The sequence below is a fragment of the Neoarius graeffei genome, chromosome 3, assembly GCF_027579695.1.
Source record: "Neoarius graeffei isolate fNeoGra1 chromosome 3, fNeoGra1.pri, whole genome shotgun sequence".
Classification (NCBI taxonomy): Eukaryota; Metazoa; Chordata; class Actinopteri; order Siluriformes; family Ariidae; genus Neoarius; species Neoarius graeffei.
The window spans coordinates 14,269,344-14,285,190 of record NC_083571.1 but is presented as its reverse complement, the minus strand read 5'-3'; positions in this window follow the sequence as shown (position 1 = coordinate 14,285,190).

The window sequence follows — 15,847 nt, the reverse complement described above, 5'->3', positions numbered from 1 at the left end:
TGGTTACAAATGGACGAAATGGGAAAATCTGCTGGGCATAGACACCCAACAGATAAGACGTATGATGATGGACAAATCAAACTTTGAGCAACTGCTGCAACTGCTACAGCAGAAGCACCCCTAGAGAGTTTAATTTTGACAGGGGAACATGATGATGATGATGAAGGTACTTGGCTCGGCGGCCACATGAAACGTAAACACCATGGACAGCGGCCAAACTCATAACTCTACAGACCGAAATACACGAAACCAAGTCCTACTAGGGTCTATTTTACCGATCTATGTTCAAGCATCATGCAAGTTTTCCTTCTCCTTGAATAAGACCGTGCATTCAACTGCCTTTTTGACATGACTGCATCGAAATACCACTTGCAACAATATTTCACGCACTCCATTAAGAAAAAAGTTAAACATAATGAACACGGGCATACTGTTTTGAGCATACGATTTTTTAAAAAGAAACTAGCTACATCAAAGTCCTTCAATAAACCCATCCTTTAGCGCAAATGAGCTTAACCTAGTTCAAAGCATGACGCTAGCAGTAGCTGCATAAGGCAAAATCATGTGGGCCTTTCGTCAACAACAAGCCGCGGCGGGCAAACATTAATAATCAAGTGTCCTTACCTTAAAACATTGTCTTGACCACAGAACTTCTCAAGTATTTCACTTAAATCCACACGGGTTAACAACACACCCAACACAGCTAGCGAGAAATGTGGATCTGCGCTAGCTTTGTATTGCTATTCCCCTCAGTATGCTTACTCTGTCTGCTGCCCGAACTGTGACAATTATAGGCTACAATCTTTTCATCAATTTCTTCAGTAGATGCCATTTTAGACATTTTATTATCCCCATCGAAATACCGGTATGCTATTATACTAACAGGATTCTAACTCAAATCACACGACACGTATTCAAATCACAACTGATTTATTTTACTGTTAGACAGATCATAGCATATCTAGCCTAGCTGCACATAGCCTAGCTGCTGGTAGGCTGATAACTGATAAGTAGCTGATATTCTGAACAGATTGGTGATCCTTACCTTAAAAAAGTCTGTGACTTTAGGCAATGATTCTATCATTACCTGCATCTCTCTTTTTTCCTTTTATGCGCCCCGCTAACATGTGAACGCTTCATCTTTCAAAGCCTCTAAATTTGTGTCTCTGTAGTCTGCAGTCTTTGGCGCGCTTTCGTGCGTGACGTTACATTTTGTTACATTTTATTCTGGTACAGTTGTGGGTGTTCGTTTCACGAACCACATCCACCATGTCTCTTACAGCAGGCTACTGTGCGCTCATTTATTTCTAACCTTATTTCTATCCGTACATTAATGTAGGCCCACGATTCCGACCGTTTATTATTTTATTAATATTACAAGGCCCGGGCGGCACGGTGGTGTAGTGGTTAGCGCTGTCGCCTCACAGCAAGAAGGTCCTGGGTTCGAGCCCCGGGGCCGGCGAGGGCCTTTCTGTGTGGAGTTTGCATGTTCTCCCCGTGTCCGCGTGGGTTTCCTCCGGGTGCTCCGGTTTCCCCCACAGTCCAAAGACATGCAGGTTAGGTTGACTGGTGACTCTAAATTGACCGTAGGTGTGAATGTGAGTGTGAATGGTTGTCTGTGTCTATGTGTCAGCCCTGTGATGACCTGGCGACTTGTCCAGGGTGTACCCCGCCTTTCGCCCGTAGTCAGCTGGGATAGGCTCCAGCTTGCCTGCGACCCTGTAGAAGGATAAAGCGGCTAGAGATAATGAGATGAGATGAGATTACAAGGCCCCTGATTGGCTGTGGCCCAGGGGCTTGAGCCCCCCCCTTAAAGCGCCGGTGCATGTCCGCCATCGTCTGTGTGAGACTCGCGCGCGCGACAACTGTCCTTCCCGCGATTCATTTCCAGAACGCATTTCCCCTTCTCCATTTTAGCCTTTTTTTAAAATTATTTAATTATTTTTTTTTACTCAGTAATGGTTGTGATGTAAAATGTACCGAAGTACACTACTTAAAAGAAAACATACTTAAGTAAAAGTAAAAGTACACTCTTTAAAAATGACTTGAAAAAGTATAAGTACACAAAAAAGCTACTCAAGTACAGTAACGCGAGTAATGTAATTCGTTACTTTCCACCTCTGCCATCCTCAAACACTAACTGAGGGAGTATCTTTAGGAAGAATGGTGTTTATCGTGCCAGTACAGTTCTAAAGAGTTGCAGAAGCAATGCGACGGTGTGTAAGGCTTGTGGTGGACAAACACCTTATTAACACACTTTACATTGTTTTTTTTCCCCTTTAAAATGTCATCCATCTCTACAGTGTATAAAATGATTTGTAATTTTAACTTAAAAAAGTTAGTACCCGGGCTGCCTTAAAATTTTGAGTTCACTGAAATTCATATAGTAAGTTAAATTGTTCACCTCGTTGTGTTAACTTACTATATTAATTTCAATGAACTCAAAATTTTAAGGCAGCCCGGGTACTAACTTTTTTAAGTTAAAACAATAAATCATTTTTTTACAGTGATAGGCTCAAATTAGGGCATGTGGCTTTGGAGGGAACGAATATAAATTGTTTATGATGCTTCGTGTGTGGATGTATAGTGACAGTGTAGTTCAAGTTCATGTATCACTGTAATGCGTGATTAAACTTATTTCAAACCTTGTAAGCACAAGCATTTTTGCTTTTTTTTTCTCATTAGAAATTTGCCTATGTCGCTTTATCATTATTGAATATGATATATGATGCTTTATATCATCTGGAATTTTAAGTGAATACTTGCACTGTAAAAAGTATTCTCTTCAAAATCTTCTCCAATGTGTGAAGCTCCACTGCCCACTGATGGAGTTCAGTTACATTTGAATTTCTGAGCGCATGCACTGCCTGCATGCAATAAAGGAAGAGAGAATTCATTTCACGCACGTTTAGTGTGCTCATTCAGGCTTTTAACATTTCTCTAAAAAATCTAAATATATAGGACATTAGCTTTTATTTGCTGTTTTGCAAAGCTAGTAAATCCAGGAACTACATGGAAGATCTCATGAAATTAGTTTTATTTAATTTTTCATGGCCAGTTCCTCCACCACTAGACAGCTCTCCCCTAACACTCGACAGCTACCAACCAGGGAGGGTGAAGGTTATCACGTGCTTCCTCTGAGGAACATGATACCAGCCAACCATGCCTTTTCAATCAACATCAGTAGTCAGTATAAGGCCAAGTTTACATTAGACCGTATCTGTCTCGTTTTCTTCACAGATGCACTGTCCGTTTACATTAAAACGCCTGGAAACGCCGGGAAACGGGAATCCGCCAGCGTCCACGTATTCAATCCAGATCGTGTCTGATCTGGTGCTGTATAAACATTGAGAATACGCGGATACACTGTGCTGAGCTCTAGCTGGCGTCGTCATTGGACAATGTCACTGTGACATCCACCTTCCTGATTCGCTGGCGTTGGTCATGTGACGCGACTGCTGAAAAACGGCGCGGACTTCCGCCTTGTATCACCTTTCATTAAAGAGTATAAAAGTATGAAAATACTGCAAATACTGATGCAAATACTGCCCATTGTGTAGTTATGATGGTCTTTAGGCTTGCCATCCTTCCACTTGCAAGTGGTAAGTGACTTGCGCACAGCGGCTCAGTCCCGAATCACTGCTCGTGCACTACACTCGCGCGCTCTGTGAGCTGCGCAGGGCCGGAGTGCGCACCCTCCAGAGGGCACTCGCTGTTCAGGGCGGAGTGATTTGGAGCACAGCCGCTGAGGAGGAAGCGATGAGCCGCACTGACACATTTCAACTTACGTGCCGAATTAGTCATGTGATTAGCGTATCTGTGTATTGGCGTTGCTGTGTGCACGCGAATCGTGTATTGGCGTTGCTGTGTGCACACTAATCGTTTTTAAAAACGTTAATCTGATGATCCACTGATACGGTCTAATGTAAACCCCACCTAACACACTTTCTATCTGCCCACTTCCGTATGGCTAACATCACTGTAACTGATAAGAGAGAGTATTCTTCCCTAAGAACTCAGACTGTGACATCATTGGGATACAAACTAGTGACCTCCAGATGACAGGGCCAGTGTTTTCTGTTGTACCACTTGGGAACCCAGGCTAATACTATTTCATAACAATGTGGGAATGTGGAATCATGATAAATGACTGACACTTTCTAAACTAATTAAGAGTCAAAACTATGAGTTGAGAAAAAGTCAAATGAATTTATGAAGTGTTTATAACCAGCACTAAATCCCAAGAGTTAAACCTCCTCAGGCTGCGTGGTTTTAAATCATCCCTGAGTATTTTATGCCATCATTAAGTTATCCAATCTTGCTGGATGTCTGCACGAGCCCAAATTAATGTGTGCTTCTTTCTAACAATCAGCGTTAGAAGCTCTTAAACAACAGCTTTTGAATTAAGTTGTTGTGTTTTTTTTTTTAAATTATAGGCAGGCAGAACAGATTTCTGGTTAAGACTGTGAATAATTTGTGTCAATGTTACATGCATCTACACATCTGAGTGCATAAGTTTTTCATATTTTTACATGCCTAGTAACAGGGTTTCTCTGTTTCCCAAAGAGGTTCTTTTTGGGGACAAACTGAGGAACCTTTTAGAGTATGAGTTTAACCAATTTTTGAACATAGAAATACAGTAAAGGTGACAAAAAAATTTATTTTAACCAATAATTGTCATCTCACCCTGTGATGACCTGGCGACTTGTCCAGGGTGTACCCCGCCTTTCGCCCGTAGTCAGCTGGGATAGGCTCCAGCTTGCCTGCGACCCTGTAGAACAGGATAAAGCGGCTACAGATAATGAGATGAGATGAGAATTGTCATCTCTCAGCCTTCAGGTTTCAGTTGGTCAGTTTGGTTTCAGATAAGAACCCTTAATTATTCAAAGAACCCTTTAGAAAGCATTTTATTTCTAAGAGTATACATTTTTACAGTTTTTATTTATTTATTTATTTATTTATTTTTAAAATACAGAACTCACAGGAGATGCAAAGTTTTGCATTGCAGGATAATGGACCCTGAAAAAAGGTTCTGTTTAGGTTCTCTCTCTCAGCTCGAACAGTTCTTTACTGTGTCCCATGACAAGAACCATTAAAGGGTTCTAAGCATTAAATGTCACACCTCTTTTTGGGAGTGTACCTTTTATTGTTCTTTCCCAGGAATAATGAGGGATGCAAAATTTTTCACTCAAATGTATAATGTTCGCCCTTTAAAAGGTTATATCAGCATAAAAGGTTCTTTTGTGGTTCTTCTGCAGAAACCAGTAAATGTTCTATGGGGAACCATAAAACAGATGTCTTCATTTTTGTAAACTACATAAATTATGTAAGGGGGCCTTTTTTTTTTTTTAGTAAACTAGCTATCCAAAGAACCCTTGAAAAACCTTTTTTCCTTTTTCCTAAGTGAAGTGATATGTTATTTTTTACACATAATATATCACTACTGTCTTATATATTCATAAATTGCACCAAAGCCATTATTTTACATGAAATGCTCTGCCTCAAGCTACAAGTCTGCCAGGTTTGGCATTTGTGAGCTATACTGCACATATGCAGGCATACAGAGTTGTAGAGTACAACACAAACAAAGCATGCTACAGAATAATGAGTTTTCATTTCACACACACACACACACACACACACACACACACACACACACACACACACACACACACACACACACACACACACACAAAAGAACATCAAACGTTGGCTTAACGATATGAAGTTTATCTTGTGTGGAAAAACTCGTATTTTTCATCTGAAATACATCACAGATATGAGTGACATTTAAATAATACTGGCTGGTGTTTAGTGGTATATCAGATATATTCCATTCAGCTAGCACAGGGGTTCTCAAACATTTGCGATCTGGGTCCCCCTGACTGTAGCAAGTGTACTTTGAGCCCCCCCCCCAAAAAAAGATAGATAAGACTTATTATTATTATTATTATTGGGCTGTTTCTTATTGTTGTGTATTATTACAATGTTAGACAACACAGTCTGAGACTGAAAATGTTCAATTTTGCCCTATATCCTTTTAAAAATTTCTGGCTCCAGACACGGTTCCAGATCACCTCCAAAATTTAAGTTCTTCATTGGGCCAAGACACGCATCTAGTAAAATTTTCATTAAAATCCATCTGTACATTTTTTCTGCAAAGTTGCTAACAAACAAACACATGAACGAACAAACAAACTCTACCAGAGTATGGGAGGTAGTGTTAACGAATGTCTCAGTTTAACACATGAGCCTGCTTTGTTTGGCAGAGTTCTCGAATTCTTGGCTCAATTTTACCGTAGTTAAACACAGCCTCAGGTCATCTTCAATCTGTGCGCAATTGCGCTACTTAGTTTTGAGTGTGGTCAGTTTTGAAAAGCCTGCCTCACACAAGTATGTTGATGCGAAAGGAGAATTTTTAAGGCAACGTCACAGAGCTGGGGGTACTCCTGCATCAGTGTTACCCAGAAGGATGTAAGAGAACAGGTACTAAAAAGGTGCTTCAGCCTGCTATCACTCTTCAGCTCAGTAAGCTGCTCTTGCATTTGCAGTGAAAGTGTCGTCCTGAACCAATGAAAATGACCAGTAGTCCTCCTTGAAATAAGAAACTAACTGCTGCTTAAGCCCAGACAGGTGATCTGCAGCTGACTGAAAAATAGAGGTGAAATCACTGCCGTGTGCCTCAGTGATGAAATCCATGAGGCTGGGGAACGTCACAATTTCTGACAATTATGTGGTCATGCCAGAGGACAAGTTTTTGGATGAAAGCATCCACTCTGTTAGCAAAGACCAACACATTGGAATCTCAGCCTTGCAAAGACAGATTCAGACTATTCAGTCTGTCAAATATGTCGACCAAATATGACAAGGAAGCTAGCCACAGGGAATCATGGAGGTGCTTGGCCAGTTCCGAATTGCTTTCGGTCAAAAACAACTTCACCTCTTCTTGCAGCTCATACAAGTGCTGTAACACTCTCCCTCTGGAAAGCCAGCGAACCTCTGTGTGCAAGAGCAGGTGTTCATGCCCAGAATCCATTTCCTGACAGAGGAGGAACCGTGAGTTCAATGAATGCGACTTGATGTAATTTATCATCTGAACTGCCTGTTGAAACACAGACTGGAAGAGTGTCTGCATTTTTTTTAGCTGCAAGTGCCTCGCGATGGATCATGCAATGAGTCCATCTTGCTAACAGAGCTACTTGTTGAAGGCATGTCACTAGGCCACTTTCACGTCCTGTCATTGATCACGCCCCATCGGTACAAATACCAACACCCAGACCAAGTCTACATTTTTGACAAATGAGTCAATAAGATGAAAGATTGCTTCCCCAGTTGTACGGGTTTGAAGAGGAAGACAAAACAGAACATCATCTCCAATCCCCTGGTCTTTCACAAACCTTACCTGAGCCTGCCCAGCAATATCAGTCGACTCATCTAACTGCAATGCATAGTAAGGACTCTGTCTAACTAGTTGTAGCAATTGCTCCTTAACATCATTGGCCAAATCAGAGATCCTGCAAGCTACAGTGTCATTGGATAGTGGATTAGATTAGATTAGATTAGATAGAACTTTATTGATCCCTTTGGCAGGGTTCCCTCAGGGAGATTAAGATTCCAGCAGCATCATTACAGGATAAACAGAGAATAGAAAAGAGAGAAAAAAAAACATTCTAGATAAATTAAATTAAGTATTTACATATACAAATATAAAAAGAATAAGATATGGGGAAGAGAGGAAGGGGGAGGGGAAAAAGGGGGGCAGCAGAGGGATGTAAACACAGATGGTGATCATGTGACTGAACTCCCTCGGCAGATAATATGGCCGCAGGCTAACTGCTAGCAGCTCCAAGTCCGGGCAACATAAAACTGTCTTTATGGAGATATGTCCCAGGTTACACCAGCGGTTGTTAACATAAATGATGAGTCCCCCCCTTTGCTTTTCCCGCGTGCATTAGTGTCTCTGTCGGCTCTCACAGCAGTGAATCCCCGCAGGTCCACGTTAGCATCCGGTACAAGGTGTGTTAGTCATGTCTCCGTAAAAATAAATAAGCTGCTCTCCCGGTAAATCCGCTGGTTGTTCAGTGCGGATAGCTCGTCAACTTTATTCAGCAGCGAGTTCACATTCCCCATGATAACGGAGGTAATGGACGGTTTGTAGCGGTGCTGGTTGTCCGCTAGCCTAGCCTTTAGCTTAGCTCCAGCTTTGCAGCCCCTGGGTCTCCTCCTCAGCTCCACTGGGATGGGGTGTCGTATTCCGGCTCGTCCCATTGTTTTCAGGGCCAGCAGCTCTTCTTTCGAATAAGAGAGAAAACTGGCTCCTGGTTGCATGTTAAAGTTAAAAATATCCATGTGATATAAGTAACACACACTATGTCTTCGTAAGAAGAGCAGAAAAGTAAAAAAGGTGGAAAAAAGAGGTTTAAAGAGCTAAAAACTACAGAGCTACTGGAGAGGCAGCCGTCTCACACAGCGCCAATACTAATTTTACTGAATGTCACTAAGCTTGGCGGCGGTGCTTTCCCCCAGCATTATTCTGCAAATATCCTGTGCTGCAGACAAAATCAGTGTCTTGGCTATAGTATGTGGCTTCCCAAGTTTAGCTATTCTTTGGGAGACCACGTACAAAGCTTCAAGACACTGACTAGACATGGTGGTATGTTTGGTTATGGTGGACTTTTGTAGATGAAGGGCATCATGCTTTCTTTTGAAATAATCAACCAGTTTGTTTTTCATGTCAGGGTGCTTGATGTCCAAATGCCTCTTAAATTTGCATGTGTGGCAGCGGGGGCATGGTCAAGCATCGATCTGTGACCGGAGGGCGGAGTCAGGGAAGGTAAGTGGCAGAATCACTGCACCTGATGTTAATTAATGTGTTTGTGTGTCTTCCCCAGTGACCGCGCCCTATTTAAGAAGCGAGAGCAAGAGCAGAGGGAGCTCTCTCCCCAACCAGACGACTTGTGTGTGTGCGTGCGTGTGTGGCTGGGAGAGTAAAAGTTTGCATTGAAAAGTGAAAATAAAAAGAATTTTGTGAACTCAGTTCTGGCCTGCCGTCCTTCTCTTCTCCACCCACCCATACGAACGGTCACAGTGGTGCTGAAACCTGGGAGCCGAGCACAGAAGAGAACAGCCCCATGGAGTCCTCCCCCTTCGCAGACCTGATCCACGCCCTCACCACGGCCCAACAGAGCCAGCACCAGGCGCTGCTCGCCCTCCGAAAGGAGCAAGAACAACGGTTTGAGGCCCTGGTGCTGGCGCAACAGGAAGATCATCGGGTGTTCCGGCACCTCCTCGCATCGGCGGTGGAGTTGGTGGACCCCGCCGATGCGAGGTGGTGCCGGAACGCCCAACGATCTTCCTGTTGCGCCAGCACCAGGGCCTCAAACCGTTGTTCTTGCTCCTTTCGGAGGGTGAGCAGCGTCTGGTGCTGGCTCTGTTGGGCTGTGGTGAGGGCGTGGATCAGGTCTGCGAAGGGGGATGACTCCATGGGGCTGTTCTCTTCTGTGCTCGGCTCCCAGGTTTCAGCACCACTGTGACCGTTCGTATGGGTGGGTGGAGCACAGAAGGACGGCAGGCCAGAACTGAGTTCACAAAACTCTTTATTTTCACTTTTCAGTGCAAACTTTTACTCTCCCAGCCACACACGCACGCACACACACAAGTCGTCTGGTTGGGGAGAGAGCTCCCTCTGCTCTTGCTCTCGCTTCTTAAATAGGGCGCGGTCACTGGGGAAGACACACAAACACATTAATTAACATCAGGTGCAGTGATTCTGCCACTTACCTTCCCTGACTCCGCCCTCCGGTCACAGACTGATGCTTGACCACGCCCCAGCTGCCACAGCATGGTTTCATGCTGTCACTGGCAAGCATCTCCGCACAAATGACACATTGCGGACGTGGTTCCAGTGTGCCAGTAACAGAAAAAACATCACATCACATCACATTATCTCTAGCCGCTTTATCCTTCTACAGGGTCGCAGGCAAGCTGGAGCCTATCCCAGCTGACTACGGGCGAAAGGCGGGGTACACCCTGGACAAGTCGCCAGGTCATCACAGGGCTGACACATAGACACAGACAACCATTCACACTCACATTCACACCTACGGTCAATTTAGAGTCACCAGTTAACCTAACCTGCATGTCTTTGGACTGTGGGGGAAACCGGAGCACCCGGAGGAAACCCACGCGGACACGGGGAGAACATGCAAACTCCGCACAGAAAGGCCCTCGCCGGCCCCGGGGCTCGAACCCAGGACCTTCTTGCTGTGAGGCGACAGCGCTAACCACTACACCACCATGCCGCCCCAGAAAAAACATATTGTAAATAATTTTCATCATATTTGCAGAGTATTGTTTTTTTGGGAACTGGTGCATCAGTGGGACCAGCTCTTTTTTCAAGAATTAGAAATTTGTCCATATTGTTTATTAACCCAATAAAAGATCAATATGCTGTAAGTGTGAACGTAGCAAAGGGATTGTGCTCAGCTAAGAATGCTAGCACCTTACCACCACGCACCACTCTGCTAAAATGAACAATCTACAAACTGTGGTTAATGTAACTGAGTCAAAATATAATTAACTGTGATATGGTGTTGGACTTAATTTTTAATCAAAGAAAAAAGGTGGAGGAAAGTGAGAAAAAAGTAGGAGAAAGATTAAAGAAAGGAGAAAGAGTAGGTTGACAAGTAGGCAAAGGAGACAAAGGAGAAAGTAAGTTGACAAGTAAGAAAGAGAGATGATAAGCTTAGATTTAAATTGAGTTTCAAAGCGAGAAAAGAGGGCTGAAATAGTCTTTAAAAAGACTGTTTAAATTATTACTGCAATAGCAGTGCTGGAAGGCTAGCTATATGTGCAAGGATATAGCCTTTAAAAAGGCTGTTGGTAAAAGGTAATTGAAAAGCTAATAGTAGGCTATATGAAAGCTGCAATGGTACGAGCTCGACTCGATTGCATAGTGGTGTGTTTCCGATGTCTGTGATCTCTTATGTACTTGAGGTGTGTCTATAAAAGTTCCTTGCTGAGATTTCAAATAATAACTCTCCGTTTTCATTGGCTGGACTGAAGACGAAGATGTTTGTTATTTGTTGGTACAACTGTAAACCAGCCCCTTGCATTTGCCACTGAGCAGTCTGTGACCACATGCCCCACTTGCCGAGTGTCCGCCCCCCGGAGGGGGGGGGGGACGCCCCCCAGTTTGATAACCACTGAACTAGCATAATACTGAACAAGTCAAAGTCGAGTAGCTGAATGGAATATATCTGATACACCACAAAAAGAAGCCAGCCAATCTCATCTCATCTCATTATCTCTAGCCGCTTTATCCTTCTACAGGGTCGCAGGCAAGCTGGAGCCTATCCCAGCTGACTACGGGCGAAAGGCGGGGTACACCCTGGACAAGTCGCCAGGTCATCACAGGGCTGACACATAGACACAGACAACCATTCACACTCACATTCACACCTACGGTCAATTTAGAGTCACCAGTTAACCTAACCTGCATGTCTTTGGACTGTGGGGGAAACCGGAGCACCCGGAGGAAACCCACGCGGACACGGGGAGAACATGCAAACTCCACACAGAAAGGCCCTCGCCGGCCCCAGGGCTCGAACCCAGGACCTTCTTGCTGTGAGGCGACAGCGCTAACCACTACACCACCGTGCCGCCAAGCCAGCCAATATTATTATTATTATTATTATACATTCCTTTCGGGTGTTCAACACGTCTTTCTCTTTCAAAATTCTCTCTAAGTCTTCTGTATTTATTGAAGCAAACCTGGTGGCCATGTTTGTTTACAAATTGTCACAGTCGCTCGCTAGCACAGAAGTTTTATGTCTCTGACATGTGATGTCATGTTGTTTTGACAACCATGCAATATCATAAACCATATTCAACGCTCATTCTCCATTGGGTCGAGTGACATAATACACGTAGGATAAGGGATATGCTAACAATATTGCATGCTATGAAACCCACTAGAAGGGAATAGAATACATGTTTTTATTCCATCGAAAAAGTGTCCTGCATGTATAATAATTATCGATATTTCACTCCGATGATGTCACTCCCAGTGTTTTCCCACTGACTAGATGTGCATTGTCAAAATGGTGAACTGGTTCAAAATTAAAATTCTTAAATTTTAAATTAAAGAATTAATTTTTAAAATTAAAAAATTTTAACTTGCGTTTTTTTAAGAACATTACATGGTGGCATGAAGATATGAAGTTTATCTTCTTGTGTTGAAAATATTTTTACTTGTTCGCTTCACTCATAAATATATTCACCAGTCAAAGATAAACTTCATATCTTTGCACTACCATGTAATATTCTCTCTCTCTCTTTCTCTCTCATATATTATTATTATTACTATTATTATTACTATTATTATTATTACATACATACATGCATACACACACATGGTCAAACCAGTTGTTTTTTTCAATACAGAATTAATTTCATTTATATTACACAAATTCAGGATAATTTATCTGAACATCACCTTATCTTTGGGGTCACATGGAATTATGAATGATATTAGGAATAGAAGTAAGATTTATTAAAGGCCAAGTTTGTGTGTCTAGTCATACAATATACTGACTGCTGTCCATTGATGACCAACGAAGACTGCCTAATCTGTGTGGAAGAAGTCTGAAGTACAACATCTCCATGATGAATGGTCGGCCACTAAGGAAGGTCAGGAGTCAAGATTTATTTGTAGATGCTTGAGGTTCCATTTTATAGTGTCTTTATACCATAGTCTTGGTTTACCCTTGCCTCAGCTTCTGAGTAAGAGCTGGGAGTAGAGGAGTTGTCTGGGCAGATGCTCTTCGTCCATGCGGTGAACATGACCAAGCCACCAGAGGTTTCTGTGAATGAGTATTTTTTCCATACTGGGAAGGCCAGCTCTGTCTAGAATCTCCTCGTTTACAGATAAGCTGCTTGCAAAGAGTTTAAGTGATACTTGCTTTTGCAAGTTCCTAATGCCACTCTTTCGGTGATTGGGTTTGGTGCAGTAAGGCAAGGACATGCCAAGACAGCTACTACTGTTCCCATCACTGCAGTAGTTGGCCGGGAACTTGTACATTGTAATGCGTCACCGCCCATTTGAGGTGACACTACAGGGCACCTTAAAGTGCCATTCCACCATTGGATGTATTCTTTGGCATAAAATACAATATATTTTGACAACATATATAAATGGTATCACTAGATAGAGAAATCTTTTAGCTTCAAAATGATATATCAAACATAATTTTTTGACAACGACAAGTATATTAATTTTGCGACCAAAGTCACCTACCCTTTTAATTTCCGCGCGTGATGTCATCGGCAGGTTCCCCTTCTTGTGTACCACGTGACGTGTGACGTGGCACATATTATCAGCAATGGTGGATAGAACGCGATTAAAATAATACCAATAAATCTAGCTAATACCAATAAATCTAGCTAACTGAAAGATTAACTCAATTTTTCGCAATTTTTTTGGCCCCCATATACAAGGAGAAATGACTCTCTCACTTTGGGGGTTTCCTGGTCTAAAAATAGACCAACACGTGGTACACAAGAAGGGGAACCTGCCGATGACATCACGTTTCACTACTGCGCGGAAATTAAAAGGGTAGGTGACTTTGGTTGCAAAATTAATATACTTGTCGTTGTCAAAAAATTATGTTTGATATATCATTTTGAAGCTAAAAGATTTAGCTGTCTAGTCATGTTGTCATAAAATATATTGTATTTTATGCCAAAGAATACATCCAATGGTGGAATGGCACTTTAAGCCTCACTCACAACCCGCCGTAAGTGTTTTGGACATGCATGGGTCACAGGGTTTGGTAGCTCGCAGCCATGCCACAGGGTTGCGGTGAACCCGGGGGAAAGTCTGGAGGAGGATTACGGGCAAAGTACTTGCCAAGTACAGGTTGCACGCTTGACTTCCTCAAGGCGTGGGAAAAATTGTGCCCTTAGCCAGTGGAAAGTGTATGTCTGACACATGTGATCAGTGCATGTTCAGTGAGTGTGGAGTGTGTGAGACTTGCATTTTACCAGTTTCCTGCGCTCCAAGTTCGGGCCACACAATCACTCATAACTTGCGTGTGACGCAAGCCAGGAGTGGGTATAAAACCAGTGTGTCTGCAGCATTCTGCATCTGTCTTTTGACTGAAGAACATTGGATATTTTGTGGGACAAATTAAAAAATTTTCAGTTTAAAGTTTAGAAAATGGGACCCATGAAGAAGCGAGCAAAAGTGAAGTAACCCAGCCTGAAACATCAGAGGGGGAGGAGGAGGAGGAAGAATTTGATGATGATGGTAGCAGCACCGATGATCCCTGCACAGACAGGGAGAAGTATGCCTTCAAGCTGGCAGAAGGCATAGCACCCTGCCAGAGCAGAGGTGGAAAGTAACGAATTACATTTACTCACGTTACTGTAATTAAGTAGATTTTTTTGTGTAATTTGTAATTTTTTGAGTAGTTTTTGAAATGGGTAATTTTACTTTTACTCAAGTACATTTTGAACCAAGTATTTTACTTCGCTACATTCGAAAACCGCCCGTTACTGAGTAAAAAAATTAAATGCAGGGGAAAAAAAACAATTGGCCTGAACTGAAAGGAAACTGGCGCAGGCGCGTGCACGGAATATCCATATTAGCCTACATGTATCGTTGGATGATGGCTGGTGCCGAGGTAGTCGAGCAAGAGATAGAGGAGGTCATGGAGGAGGTTGAGGATTGCCAAGAAGAGAATTCCCGTGGAACAGATTTGCCGGACAGCGAGGGAAATCCTTGGCCGTATCTCAGCCAGTACTTTGCATTCAAACGCAAACGAGGCAATAACATAATAATGCAATGCAAAATGTGCCTGCCTTGCCGTACAGAGCTATCAGTCTACAAAACTTCCACATCAAATCTGCGGAAGCATGTGGCGGTAAGTAGATATGTGCATTTACCTGTGTATCCCAAACGTTATATTTATTGTTTGGTTAAAACCTTCCACTGTTAAGTAAAATGTGCCTTCATTATCAATTCTTTTGGCCGCCTAGCATCCATACTGATCACTAACTTTTCAAGTGAAGTAGCCTAAATGAAATGAATCACCTCACGTTTACAAATTTGTTTCATCAGAACGAGTCAGAAATAATACGAGTGCATGGTTTTAGTTGCAATTGGTCTCTTATGAAAAAATCCTAATTCAGGTACAGTATAGAATAGTTCCTGGGTTGTTAGCTGTAGCCTAGACTAGAGCTTTGGGAGGTCACTGATAGGCCATCAAAACATTTTCACTGTCTTGGATACTTTGTTTGAGATTGGTTTTATTTTCTTTTTTTATTGTGGTGTTTGAGTTGGACCATACAATTCAGAATTTGGCACTTTGCTTAAAATTGTTTTATGGGGTGGTCTCAAAATAGTTTGCACATTACCTCTCGACAGGTTGTAAACATTATGCAGTTCATCTCATCCCATCTCATTATCTCTAGCCGCTTTATCCTGTTCTACAGGGTCGCAGGCAAGCTGGAGCCTATCCCAGCTGACTACGGGCGAAAGGCAGGGTACACCCTGGACAAGTCGCCAAGTCATCACAGGGCTGACACATAGACACAGACAACCATTCACACTCACATTCACACCTACGGTCAATTTAGAGTCACCAGTTAACCTAACCTGCATGTCTTTGGACTGTGGGGGAAACCGGAACCCGGAGGAAACCCACACGGACACGGGGAGAACATGCAAACTCTGCACAGAAAGGCCCTCGCCGGCCACGGGGCTCAAACCCAGACCTTCTTGCTGTGAGGCGACAGCGCTAACCACTACGCCACCGTGCCGCCCATATATATATATAAAAGTATG